This window comes from Leucopleurus acutus (genome assembly GCF_964270905.1).
Source record: "Leucopleurus acutus genome assembly, chromosome: 12".
NCBI classification, from domain to species: Eukaryota; Metazoa; Chordata; class Mammalia; order Artiodactyla; family Delphinidae; genus Leucopleurus; species Leucopleurus acutus.
In genome coordinates, this window is record NC_139154.1 from 80,854,017 (window position 1) to 80,867,861 (window position 13,845).

The 13,845-nt window shown below is 41.5% G+C and overlaps 1 protein-coding gene across 5 annotated transcripts in view; it reads left to right on the forward strand.

Annotated features, from left to right (window-relative positions):
* The window catches only part of EHBP1 (EH domain binding protein 1), a 536,766-nt gene that overhangs the window by 83,717 nt on the left and 439,204 nt on the right, over window positions 1–13,845 (forward strand). Inside the window, exon 1 of one of the 5 annotated variants that reach the window (XM_082851652.1) lies at window positions 4,341–4,352. The exons of the other annotated variants lie outside the window; for them this stretch is intronic. The gene's annotated coding sequence lies outside the window, so the exon portion shown is untranslated. Of the gene's footprint in view, window positions 1–4,340; window positions 4,353–13,845 lie in introns of those variants that run through there. 5 annotated transcript variants of the gene reach the window in all.

Consider the following 13,845-nt stretch of genomic DNA (forward strand, 5'->3'; position numbering starts at 1 on the left):
CCATGAAAGGCCACAGGATGCTCAACATGTCATTTTGAAATAGTTTGTATCCTTGTGACTCAAAGCCCTCTTTCTCTGACCTTCCTTCCCAGGGTGCTTTCTACAGTAAATTTGACTCTTCTCAGGAATGCTGTGTGCAAAGGAGTAGTTTATTGCTGTTGTTTGTGTGTGTGTGACTGCCAAAGAAGGAGCTAAGTTTCACAGGATGGATCTCAGAGAGCACCTGGTAGGGAGGCAGAGTAGGCCTGAGAACCCAAGGCTCAGAAGAGCTCACAGAAATCATAGAGGACTGTGGGCCATGGAGTTGTACCCGGGTCTCCAGGGAATGAAGCCTCAGGTGACATCCAGTTTCCACAGACAAACAGGGATATGATCACACAACTGGTGCATATACGTGTTTCGAGGTGGGGTGGGTAGTTAGAGAAGGGAAATTTTAATCCAAATCTTGGAAGAAATGGTGTTTTAGGATAGCAGTTGGGCATTATAGGGTGACACCCAGCATGAACAAGGCCATTAGCTGACACTCACATGTGCACATAATTTATAAATGACAATATTTTGGCTACAGTTGGAGATTCACTGTGGGTTTGAAGGAACCCACTTTCAATACTTCTTCAAGTTGCTAATGGTTCCATAAGAAACAAGGCTCAGACCTGTGGTTTGCAAACTTGTTTTTAACAATGGAGTCTTATCTTCAAATAAAGTCTTATCCCAAAGTGCAACAGGTAAACAGAAAAACTCAGTTGCCCTGGTTAAGAGGGTAGCAGTCTTTTCCTTTTGTGCTCTCCCACGCCCATCCCTTAGAATTCCTGGGGCTCCACAGAGCACAGCCTGAAAAGCAACACCCTAGAACAAGAGGAATGAGACTGTATCATTGGTCTCCTTTCTTGATTAAATTATACTGACCTTGCCAGAAGAAATTCCATTTAGAAGTTTGTGCCAGAAAGTGAAAAATGTTGATACTATCTATAGTATACTAGTATTGGCAAGGGAACAGGGAAATGGGCACTCTCAAACGCTGTTGCTGAGAGTATAGATTGGTACAGTCTTTTTTTTAAGACAATTCATCAAAATTTTAAATGTATGAGCCATGTGATCCCTCAGTTCCACTGAGGAAATCTTTCCTACTGAAATACTCATATATCTGCCCAAAAGTGTATGTACAGGGATGCTCATTATTTATAAGACTATCAAATCAGAAACAAGTTAAATAGAGGAATGGTTAAATAAATTATGCTACCTTCATATAATGGAATATTATTCTCATTAAAATGAAAGAGGTAGATATATATAGATAGATATAGATATAGAAGGATGTCCCTTATACACTAAGTGAAAATGCAAGTTACAAAAGAACATAGTTAATATGATACATGTATATTTTTAAAGCAAGCAAACAAAACCCCCCATATTCTATGAAAGTTATGTAAGTACTTCTGATTGCAAAAACAAAAAAACCTCCAGAAATAAATGGTTAGTTTCAGGGTTTAGGGTTTATTTCTTGAGAAGGGTAATGGAAGTAAGGGGGCATACACTTTTTATTGTTTGTGTTATTTGGATTGTTTACAAAAGACATGCACTAATTTTATAATTAAAAAAGCAATGAAGACAAAGATAAAAATAGCAACAAAAAATAATTGCTTGTTTCAAGGCCTGGTAAGTTTTCTCTTTTATATCAACAAAATTCAAATAATGTAACCTTCTTTCCTTCTTTCCCTGGCTACCAGGAAATCCAGAGTAAACTTTGGAGCATGAACCCAGCAATGACATTGACCTTTAAACCTAGAATATTTACATTTCCTTTTTGCTTTGGTCCTGTTTTTCTATTTCCAGTTAACTTTTTTCCAAAGCTTCCTGGGCTCATTTTTCAAAAGAGATAGGAATAGGTTATAAAGAAAGAGACAAATTCTGAATCCCTCACTCTGAGCAGCCCACATTTCCTTGTTAGAAACTCTCTAGGGCTGAGGAGAAAAGGATTTGATTTACTATTTATACTTTATACTCTGATTATTCTCACGTAGGATCTGAGGACAAGAATTAGTACTCTTGCGGCTATAAAAAACACTTGGCTCTACTTTGGAGTTTTACTTTTTCTCTGCTCCAAACTTAAGAGCTGCAGGGACAGTCAGGAGGCTCTTGAGACAAGACTTGTCTTCATCCTGTAGACGATGGGAAACCACTGAGGGTTTTTAAGCAAAGGAGAAACTGGATCTTAACCATGTTTGAAAAAAAAAAAATAGCTGGCAGAGGAAAAAGTCGATTGGCATGGGAAAAGGCAGAGGTACTCATTAAATATCTGTAGACTGGTTGGATAATTAACGGTTAAATGACCAAGGTAGTTTAAAAGCCTGTGTTTATTGGAAGGGACTGTGCATCATTTGTCAGTAATGCCAGGCTGGATCATTTGGTCTAAACACGGGCTTAGTTAGGTCCATATCATAGGTCCATCTCATAAGGGGGAGGGTGTAAATAGCTCAAAGCAAAGACATCCTTTGGTCAGAAAATAAGGAAAGACAATAGTTTCCCCAGGTACCTTGGCAGTGGCATCTTTATTTGGAGAGGGGCTCACTCTTTTCACTAAGGGTGAAGTATATCTGCCTCATCTCTGAGGAGGGAATGCAGCACCGACTAAGGACACTCTTTTGGGGTCAGACCTAGTTCAGATCTTGTGGGGGTTTTTTGGCTGTGTTGGGTCTTCGTTGCTGTGCGTGGGCTTTCTCTGGTTGTGGTGCGTGGACTTCTCAGTGTAGTGGCTTCCCTTGTTGCCGTGCACAGTCTCTAGGCACTCATGCTTAAGTAGTTGCAGCACTCAGGCTCCAGGGCACACAGGCTTCAGTGGTTGTGGTTCGTGGGCTCTAGAGCGCAGGCTCAGTAGTTGTGGTGCACAGGCTTAGTTGCTCCGCGGCATGTTGGATCTTTCCAGACCAGGGCTCGAACCCGTGTCCCTGCACTGGCAGGTGGATTCTTAACCACTGTGCCACCAGGGAAGTCCATAGTTTAGATCTTGATTCTGTCAATTATTAACTGTGTGACCTTGAGCAACCCCTCAGCGCCAGTTTCTTCCATTGTAAGTAAAAGTGGAGGTAAAAACACCCACTTCCATGGGTGGGAGGGTAAAATGAGGGAAGGCAAGTTAATTTTAAGGACCAAGTATGGCTTTCTTTTTATCTTGTTTTTAAATATTACACTCTGTACCCCCAACAGGACTTAGGGATGCAGTTGTTATTTATTAGTGCAAGCAGCCTGAGGTGTCTGTTTTAGGCCTTTGTACATTGAATAGTTTACAGAATTATTAGCTGGTCTGTGTTCTCCCCGTTTGTTTTGTTTCGTTTTTTTTTTTTTTTTTTTTTTTTTTGTCTGTTTGTTTTGCGTTCTCCCTTTAGATCTGGGGATGGGGGTCACCGCGCGGAGGTATGCCCCACCTGGCAGGCCCCTCCCCACCCGTCACCGCCCTGGAGCCCAGGAGCCGAGCTCAGCTCCTGATTCTGGGAGGGCGGCATCTAGACCTCCAACCTACCCTCAAAGGCTTCGGAGTTGCTGGCCCAGCCTGCCAATCTGCCCCGCCCTGCAGGTGCGCAGTTTACAGTAATTCCAGGTCGCTTGGTCAAGGAGAGTCCCATTCCCTGCAGCCGGTCCGCTGGCTCTGTGGGTCCTGCCCACCATGGAGCAGATGTCAAAGAAATCAGTGACTCAAAGAATGTTACTAAATTAATATCAGTGTTTTGTGACGGTTATATTTCAAATGCACTGGGATCAGGGACTTCCTCGTTTAAAATAAAGCCCATATTAAACCTCCCTCCATCATGCCTGACAAACACGCGGGGTCTCAGCTGCTTTTCTGTCCCTGCTCACCCCTTGTCGCCCCTAGGCTGGGCGTGGCAGGACGCTTCTCACTGAGGAGGGAGAAAATCACCCAGATTCTAGCGAAAATTCTTGTCGCCGCGCCTGGGACTTACAGTGACTGTTCGCTGGCAGTGCTCCTAAAGGGCAGGGTTCACCCTGCTCCCTCTCCTCTCCTCTCCCACGTGGGCGCCGCCTGCTGGGAGGCACCGCCCACGCCTTGTGAGGGAGTCGCTGAGCGCTGACTGTCGTGGGCTTCTGCTGCTGCCACCATGCTTCTGCTCTCCTCTCCGCTTCTGCTGCTGCCGCTCTCCTGACACATCGCAACAGGAACAGCCGGATGGCGCGCTGCCCTGACACCTCCACCCATCCCCGCCGCCGACTCCATCCCCGGGTGTCCTGCTAACATCCAGCCTTCCCGGAGCCCAGTGCCACTGGCCAGTCTCCTCTTGGCAGCAGGTGGTGTGGGGAGTAGAGGAGGGGAAGGACCACAATGAAGTCAAAGTACTTCTGTAGGTCAGAGTTTATTGTTTCAGAGAATGGAGTGACTACCCCAGAGTGTAGTTGTGTGAGTACAAATACACACATGCATTTTTTGGGGGAAAAGTATCAAAGGAATCAATGACTCAGAAAGTATTACCAAACTAATATTGGTATTATGTGTGTGTTGTTTTTCAAGTGCATTGGGATCAGGAGCTCAATGGTTAAAATAAATGTGTTGGGAAAAAAAAATCCAAGTTAAGCTTCCCTCCACCATGCCTGACAAATATGGGGCTTATTAGTTACTTTTCCCTTTTCAAATACAAATCTGTAAGGAGTCCCCTTCCCAAAGATTCCCCCAGGCCTCTCTCTGCTAGAGCATTTTTGCCTTTGCTGATGTTTCCTCCTTAAACACTCTTGGGAATATTTACTGTACAGAACAAGCTCTGGTATCTTAGTGCTCTTGGTAGCAGATGAGGAAAATGGGGAAGAATGTACATTTAGAGAGTATAACCACATTCCAGGCATCTTTTAAACTCTGTCTTTTTAAATCCCCATGCCTTCAATCCCTGTTTCTCATATGAAGAAACTGAGGCAAGAGAGATCAAATAACTTGCCCAAGTCACAGCATTTGAATATAGATCTCAAAAGTCTTTGGATCCAAAGTCAATACCTTTTCTACTCCACTAAGAGTTTCCTGAGGGAAAAGTTTTATCACTGGTGAAATTTGCATTTTAATATTAAAATACTTTTAAACCCTACTTCCTTTGGGGGGAAAATGTATGTTATCTTCTAAATCATCAGCATTATAGAATATGAGAGCTCTGAACTCCCACTTGCCCCCTGATTAATCTCTCTCCGGAGTTCCCTTTCTTCAGTGGGATCCTGCTGCATGCTGGAGCTATGGGAGGATATGCAGGAGGAAGGGGCTTTAGATTGCAATCGTGGAAAGCAAAGCAATTTGACTTCTCACAGTGCTCAGATTAACCTCCTTTTAGTATATCCCCTTGTGTATATGCTTGAATTGCATTATCAAAGGCCCCCTTCTGTCACCTTAGCCTTGATGTATGTCAGTTATCTGGAAGGGGCTGAGGGGAAAACCAAATTGTTTTTGTTAAGTATTTTTGAAGAAGTATTTATATGGTTATGAGAAAATGGATGTAGTGGGAGGAGATTTCCTTTTTAATCTAAACTCAAAAGCTAGAATTTAGATCTATCTGATGAACATGTTGGGTTGGGTATCTATTGTCAGGTGGGGAGAGGGGGTCTTGAGGAACACTCAAAGAGATACACCTTGAAGAAAGAATGATGCAGGTAACCTTGACCCATAACAAAACTTGGGTGGTAGGAGGGAAGGAATTTACTTCTTAGAGTTTGTCACCAGCAATGTTTTCTCTGGCTGATGTCCAAGAATCCCAGAGAAAAGAGTCATTGGTCCAACTTGGATAATGGCTTTCCCTAAGCCAATCAACTCTAGCCTGCATGTGAGATCATGTTAGAACATGTCAACTCCTGAGGTGGCCAAGCTGAGGGGCTGCTAGAGAAGAGGAGGGAGTACTGAGCAGATAATTCCATAGATGTTTCCCACATCAAGCCATTAGCAGAAGCCATGGCTAGGATTTGAAGGTTAGCTCTCACTGCCATGCCAATGGACTGGCTCCATCATCAGTACATTTGAATAAGTAAAAAAAGGTACACAAGTTCTTAAAAAGCTGTTTAAAGAAAGCCAGTGGGGTTCTGAGTTTAGATGGTGGACTGAATGTATGTATAGGCATCCCTCACTATCAGTGGAAGATTGGTCCTGGACCCCTGCAGATACCAAAACCCTTGGATGTTTAAATCTCTTATATAAAATGGCGTAGTATTTGTATATAACCTACACAATCCTTCTGTATACTTTAAATCATCTCTAGATTATTTATAATACCTCATACAATATAAATGCTACATAAATAGTTGTAAATACAGAGTAAATGCTGTATAAATAATTGCCACTGCGCAGCAAATTCGTTTTGCTTTTTGGGACTTTCTGGAATTTTTTTTCAAATATTTTTGATCCACAGTTGGTTGAATCCATGGATGTGGAGCTTGCAGGGAGGACTGAATGTACCTAACCTCACCTCCATGAAGTACCTACCCTAAAACCACATTAAAGAGATTTTTTACAAAAGACATAGACACAAATACAGGGAAAATAAGAAAGTTGGTAACAGCAATGAAATTTTGGAAGCTGGAAAGCATATGGACAAGAGGTAACAGGTCCAAGAAACCTGGCTTTAAACCACAGAATCCTCAAAATGTTCAAGAATTGGCAGCATCAGGTACACCTAGGACTGGGATAAAGGAGAGATCTTAAATAAGGAAGAAAAACTACTTGAGAAGCAACTAGATTTCTAGCTGCCTTTCCCCCTCTTCATGGCATCAAGTAATTGTCCCTTCCTTATTCTGAGAGAAAACTCGAGGTTTTGTTTCTGTAGAAAGTTAAGTAAATGGTCCTAGATTGAGGGATGCCAGGTACAGTTGAGAGCTGTGCTTCTTACTCGGGGGGAAAATGAACTCATATGTTCTGATTCTCCAGACTTCTTCCTTCACCTGTTTCTCAGCCAGACTTTCATCCATCAGGCAGGAGATTGAAAAATTCTTCTCTGCGAATCTGACCAAAATACAAAGAAAATGTAAGAATGTTGACTTCAAAGGTCCCCCAAGAAACAGCTCACCCAGGTCACCTTAAAATTCAAAGCCAGCAAGCCCTGCTGACTTGTTCAGTGCTTTTAATCAGTTTTTTAGTTCTCCAGTATTAATCAAGAGCAGAAAAACAAGGATTACCAAATAACTGAGGACAGTCCCCAAGGAAAATGATAGAGACCCAATGAATACAAGAAAAAGGCAACATGGAGCAACATCAGGTAAGCAGGGAGAAAAACAAACAAACAAGACTTCCTTTATCCTCAGAGAATAGACAACACTGCATACATGAAACAAGAATAGGATGCTATAAGAAAGGATCACTTACAGAACAAAAAAGATGTATTAGAAATTAAAAATATGTTAATGAAATTAAATATATATATATAAAATAAGAGGTCCAGAAAGAAAGAACAATGTAAATAAATGGAGCAGAGAAAATCACCAATGAAATAATTCAAGAAAATTTCTCAGAACTGAAGAACATGAGTTGTCAGATCAAAAGGGCCTATGGAGTCCTAAACACAGTGGATGAAGGTAGAACCTCACAAGGGTACACTAAAATTTCAGAACTCTCGAGCTAAGAGAATTTACATCAGTTTCTAGAGAGGAATAAACAGGTCACATAAATTAAGAATCTAAATACCTTTGGACCTCCTCACAGTACCACTATAAATAAGGCAATGGAGAAATACCTTTAAAGTTCTGGAAGGAAAATTGTTTCCAACCTAGAATTTTATACACAGCCAAACCATCAATCATGCAGGGCTACTGTGTTGCTCAACTCCAAGGAGCAACATTCAGAGTACAGTGTTGCACAATTAAGTGGCTTACATTCAAGTATGAGGATAGAACAAAGACATTTTCAGACATCGAAATCTCAAAAACTTATTTCCCATACACACTCTCTCAAAAGATTCCTGGGGAATGTGCTCTACTAAAACAAGACAGTAAACCAGGAAAGAGGAAGACATGGGATATAGGCAGGGCTGGCTTTTTGGGCATCAACCCATACAGTTGCACAAGGTCCCACAAAGAGAAGGGCCCCATGAAAGTTCCCTGGTGGCCTAGTGGTTAGGATTTCAGGCTTTCACTGCTACGGCTCAGGTTCAATTCCTGGTCAGGGAACTATGATCCCACAAGCTGCGTGGTGCAGCAAAAAAAAAAAAAAAAAAAAAAAAAGAAGGACCCCATACTTTTGTTTATTTTTTAAGAGTTTTTTGATGTGGACCATTTTTAAAGTCTTTATTGAATTTGTTACAATATTGCTTCTGTTTTATGTTTTGGTTTTTTGGCTACAAGGCATGTGGGATCTTAACTTCCTCACCAGGGATCAAACCCGTACCCCCTGCATTGGAAGGAGATGTCTTAACCACTGGACCACCAGAGAAGTCCCAAGAGCCCCATACTTGGTTTAATGCTCTGCTGTTGCCATCTTGAAATTCTTAATAATTTTTCACACAAGGGACTCTGCATTTTCATTTTTCACCAGGCCCCACAAATTATGCATTCCAGTCCTGGATACAGGAAACAGTTGATCCAACTCAGGAGAAAGGCAAAGGGAATTCCCATGCGGACAGTGAAGGGAGATTCCAGGATAGCTATCAACAGACATAGAGGACAATTCTCCCAGACAGGAGCATGAGATTCAAGAGACAGACATGATGGTGGCTGTCATAAAAGTTTCCACTGCTGTTTAACCCTCTTTTTCAACCTGAGGACAGAAGGCTTGAATGAACCTTGCCCAGATTCTTATCTGTGTCATGACCATTTGTTGATGAAGTTCCTGCTCTGTTTTTCATGCCCTGCTGCCTGAGTCAGCTGAGGACATTCATTTCATCTCATCAAACCTTCTGCTTAAACCTATATCTGAGAGCTGGGGATAGGGTAGAAAATAGTCCATCTCATACCCTCTGACCATATTTCTGCCTGACTCCAACACCATGCTCACCTGGTGGCCTTGCCAGATGCCCCAACTCTGCAGAGTTTCCTAAGACTAGCTTACTACCTTGCCCACTGACTTGCCCAGAAAGGGCTCTTATGAACTCTCAAGGAAGTTCACATCAAGGGATTCTGTTGCATGTATCCTTGAGTTTTCGATTAATAGTGTAACTTTGGTCTGTCTTTATGTAGCTACAGAATTTTCAAAACTAAACAGTGTGTTGTTTGGGTATATAAATATTGGTGGTAAGACCATAAAGAAAGCAGGAATGACTAACACAAAGTACAAAGTAGTAGTAAACTCTGGGTGGCTACTGAGGGGGAGTAGGCAGAGGAGGATGCAACTGGGGTAGGTGCAGGGATCTGATAAGGTACTGTTAATATTTTATTCTTAAACTAGGCAAGGTGGTGAGTACATGGGTATTGGGTTTTTATTCTTCTTTAAACTGGGTCTATATTTTAATAAACTCTTCTGAATACGTGATGCAGTAAGAAATAAAATAAAACAATGTCAATGCCATTATCATAGGATAAATTTAATCAATGGCCACATTTGGCCCTTGAGCTACACCAGTCCACATAGTCCTTTCATCATGGAACATTAAATAGAAGACCTTACACCATTCAGTCCAACCTCCTTTTTTTTGACACCATTATTGTATAAGTTGCAATACAAACTTATAAGTTCACGTTGTTTCAGATACTTGGTGAGTTATTAGACTTCCTACTGGTGTTTCTGCCTTTCTCCATCATCTGGGTCCTTTATCCTTCTGAAGGGTATGCTTAAGATTTTCTTCATTGGCCTTGATAATTTCATTTTGCTCAGATATATGGCATGAGGTGGTGGATGGGGAGACTGAAGGAGCAAATTCTGTTTTTCATTATCAAGCTCTCCTGCCTTTACTTCTCCCCCAGTATGTATCCATTTGGGGTTTACTCAGTTCAATGCAAAGAGCCTGGGGACCTGGGATCTTTTTGCCAAATTAAATATGAGCTTAACTCACTGACATATTTCTCAAGTGATCCATTGGTCCAATGAGTAACATCCTGGAAGAAGCATGAATTATTGTTAGTCATAATTATTCCTTCACCTTTCCTGGAATGCCTTTGAAGGCATCAGGCATCAGCAGTATCTGTCATCAAAAGCTCTTTTGTCTGCAGTTTCTGTGATTGCATTCAGCTTGTTCATGGCAGAGAAAGAGTTTTTCTTCCTAAGATGATGGCTTTCCTTTTATAAAAAGTATCCACTATCCAGCCCACCTGCAGAAAGGAAGTTGGCACAGGTTCTGAAGAGCCAGTCAATTCCTTAGCTGTTCTTCTTGAACAAGCAACCCTTTCTTGATAGCTCTAGAATTTTACTCTAATTGCAGAAGTTGAGTAACTTGTCAGCTGGCCATTTGTAACCAATAAAACTGAAGAGATTGCCCACCACTATTTAAATTTTGGATCAATAAACAAGATCTGTAGTTTTGGAATTGTGTCTTAAGGGTTGACTATACCGTGGATTACATCTGGACAAGATTAATGCTGTAGTTCTTGGCATTTCTGACATGAAAGAATTAGAAATCTAAGTCAGAACAATGCCTATTAACTTGTTAACTTGAATAAAATCTTTTATTCATAACAGGGTAGTGCTTCAAACACAAGACCCCTCTGTTATCTATACTACATTAGTTGTTTTCATTGTAGAATGAGTAAAGCATAACCTGAAGCAATGAGATATGAGAGGTATTAGTTATAACTGTTTTTGGTTGCAAAGGACAGAAACTCTTTGGTAGAAGCTTAATAAAAGCAGAAGATTTAATGTAATAAGGAGACAAGGGGATCACAGAAGCCAAGGATAAAAATGTGATTTACCCTCAAGAAGGGACTGGAACCGGGAATTAGAACGACCCAGTGACTCTTTTTCTCAACTCTGCTCCCCTCTACTTGTGAACATCATTTTTCTCCCCCTTCGCAGGTCAGCTTTTCTTTACTTCCTGGCTGAATGAGACCACTCCTGTGTCAGTTCTATGTTAGGATAGTCTAGGCTTTGCTGAAGAAAGAATGAAATCCTAAGCCATAAAGATTTTTTTCCTCACTCGTGTCATAATTTTCTATGGGGTGGGTAGCCTTTCTCCATCTTACAGCTGCATCATCTGGAACATGTGGCCTCCAAGGTCACTGTGGTGGGGAAACAAAGTGGAGTGATACGAGGGTTGTTTTCAACAGTGAAGCCCACAAAATGGCTTATATCACTTCTGTCCATTTCCCATTGGCCAGAACTTAGTCCCATGGCCTCACTCTAACTGCAGGGGAAACTGGGAAATGGAGAGGATCACACTGATAGTTAGTGAGCACTAACTGTCTCAGTTATCTTTCCAAACAACAGATAACCCAGAACAATTAGCCAAAGTTCTTGTTTCCTGTTAGTGTTATATTAGTCCAAACACCAAATTTCTAGGAAAGAGACTTTGGCCCAGCTTTGGTCAGATGTCCACTCTGACTCAGTGTGCTCTGTCTTGGAGAGAGGCTATGTTGAACAGAACGGCTGCCAGATTCTCACTACCTTCAATATGTGACTCGAATGTGGAAAGGAAGGGCAGTACTCAGAAAGAGGAGACCCTTCAGACAATTAGTTAGCGTCCGCTACCTGGAGGCATGTTTTATTTCTGAAACCTCTGAGAATCAGTCTCTCCCTTATGTTATTTCTCAATGATGGTGTCTGTGTTTTATGTAATTCTTTAGTTTAAACATGAAAATATAGTGAACCTGCTGGAAGAGTTAGAACTTACTGGTTTTCTTTCTAGATAATTGTCTATAAAACCTATGTCTGGAAATAAGGTGCTTGAGTTAGGAGGTGGTTACCAGACATATAAATGTGAAAATCATTTTTCCTGATCTCAGTTGAGAGCTACTAGAACACAAAGGTGGCACTGAGCCCCTCCAAATGGGACTGCGATGGTAGCCATGAGGATTGTTCCAAGTATTCCCATTCTCTTCTCCTTCTGGATATGTGGTAAGATCGCACTTCTTTGCCTCCTTTGTAATTAGGTGTGAACATGTGACTTGCTTTGGCCAATGAAATGGAAACATAAATGACATGTCACTTGCAATCAGAGGCTTTAAGGGCCAGTGCATGATTCCCTATATTTTCTTCTCCCTGCTGAGGAAATTGTGCAAGCACATGATGAGATGGAGTAGTTCACCCTGGATCCCCTTGCTGACCCATGCTGGACATTTGACAACAGCAAACAACATTTGTTGTGTTGAGCCACTTACTTAGACTCTGGGACTATTTGTTACTGTAGAAAACTTAGTCCCTTCTGTCTACTACACCTCTATTCATAGCCATCCACTCCACAGAGGACCCCCACCACTATGTACAATCATATGTGACAATCCTGCTCAAAGCAGTCTTCCTTCTCTGTGTTATCCCAAGGAGGGCCAGCTGTGTGGTTTGCACCAGATTGGCAGTGATCGTGACACTTGAGCCCAATAACTTGGTCTCTTATAACAAAAGCCATATGATTTACAGGGTCACAGATATTTTAAACTGGAAAATTTTTGGATGTGGAAGACTATAGGATAGATTATATTTGAAATAAATATTTAGACATTCTTCACCGCTGCCACCCTCCAGAAGGATAGGCTGATTCACTATGCTTACCACAGACTCTGCTTTGTTAAAGATTAGATAAAGATGAAGTGCTAAATAGAGAGCAAGGAAGAGCATGAGACTCTGCTGCGATTCAATGCAGACAAAGCCTGCTTGTCTCGCTACAGCAGCTGTAACATCCCTCACAGTCTCCAGACTAATGAGCCACACTCTAACTCACTTTCTAACAAGTTTTGCTTAAAGAGGTCTCAGGTCAAATCAAGAATCAAGCAAATCTGATTACTTGTTAAAGGACCAAATTTTACTTTAGTTATTAAAGATAAGAAAATTAAAGAGGTATATGGGGATAAAGAGGAAATTCTAAGAGCTTATTCAATACAGATAGGACGCAGCAGATGACCAAACTGAATTTCTAAAAATCTTATGAAAAGTATTAATGGCGCAAGCCAAGGAGTACTTTGAAGACACCAGAGATGAAGGTAAGGTAGTGAAAATTGCCTGAGAGCAGCAAGAAAGGAAGTCACAGTCTTTAACCTAAACACTTGATTGTGCATCTCCTCCTTAACATTCCCCAAAATGCTTGGCCTTAACAGCCCCAAATTATGGTTTTGAAACTCCTTTAAAGAGGCTTAGCATTTCCTTTGCATGCTCTTCTTGACTCTGGTGATCAGCGCTAGGCTTGTCTTAGGCTCAGGGCCATGCCCAGCCAATAGGCTGTGTGCAGATGAGAAAAGAGGTCCCACCTTCCTTGAAGATGCTGCTATGAGCCAAGATGTTCAGCCTGGAGAGCAGAGCACAGACCAGATTTCAGAATCCACTCACCTTCTTGGCCTGACCCTGAGGTACAGGGCCCAGCCTAACACCTATATCCAACACCCTGCCTGTTTACCCAATACCTTTGAATTCTTTCATTGTCCAACCTGGGAGCTGCAGTGTACAAAATTTGGAACTTAGCATGAAATTCCCGAAAGAAGCTTTGATGATGGGGGGGAAGAAGAGAATGACAATAATAGTTATTATAATTATTAGTCATTAATAATATTATTATGATAATGAGCTATTATGGCAATCAGGTTTCATAGCATACTCCCAGAAAAGGCAAACTTAACGAATAATGCTGCTAAATTCTCCTACTAATAATATTGGTTTAAATTCTTGTCCTGGAGCAAGGGCTACTGGCTCAAATCTCAAATGGGAGGAGAAAGGAGAACATGAGGAGAAGGAGATGATAAAGGAGCAGGAAGAGAAGGAAAGAATTAACTTCTTTCTTAGGCCACATGTTGAAATTAGTGATGTTCGCT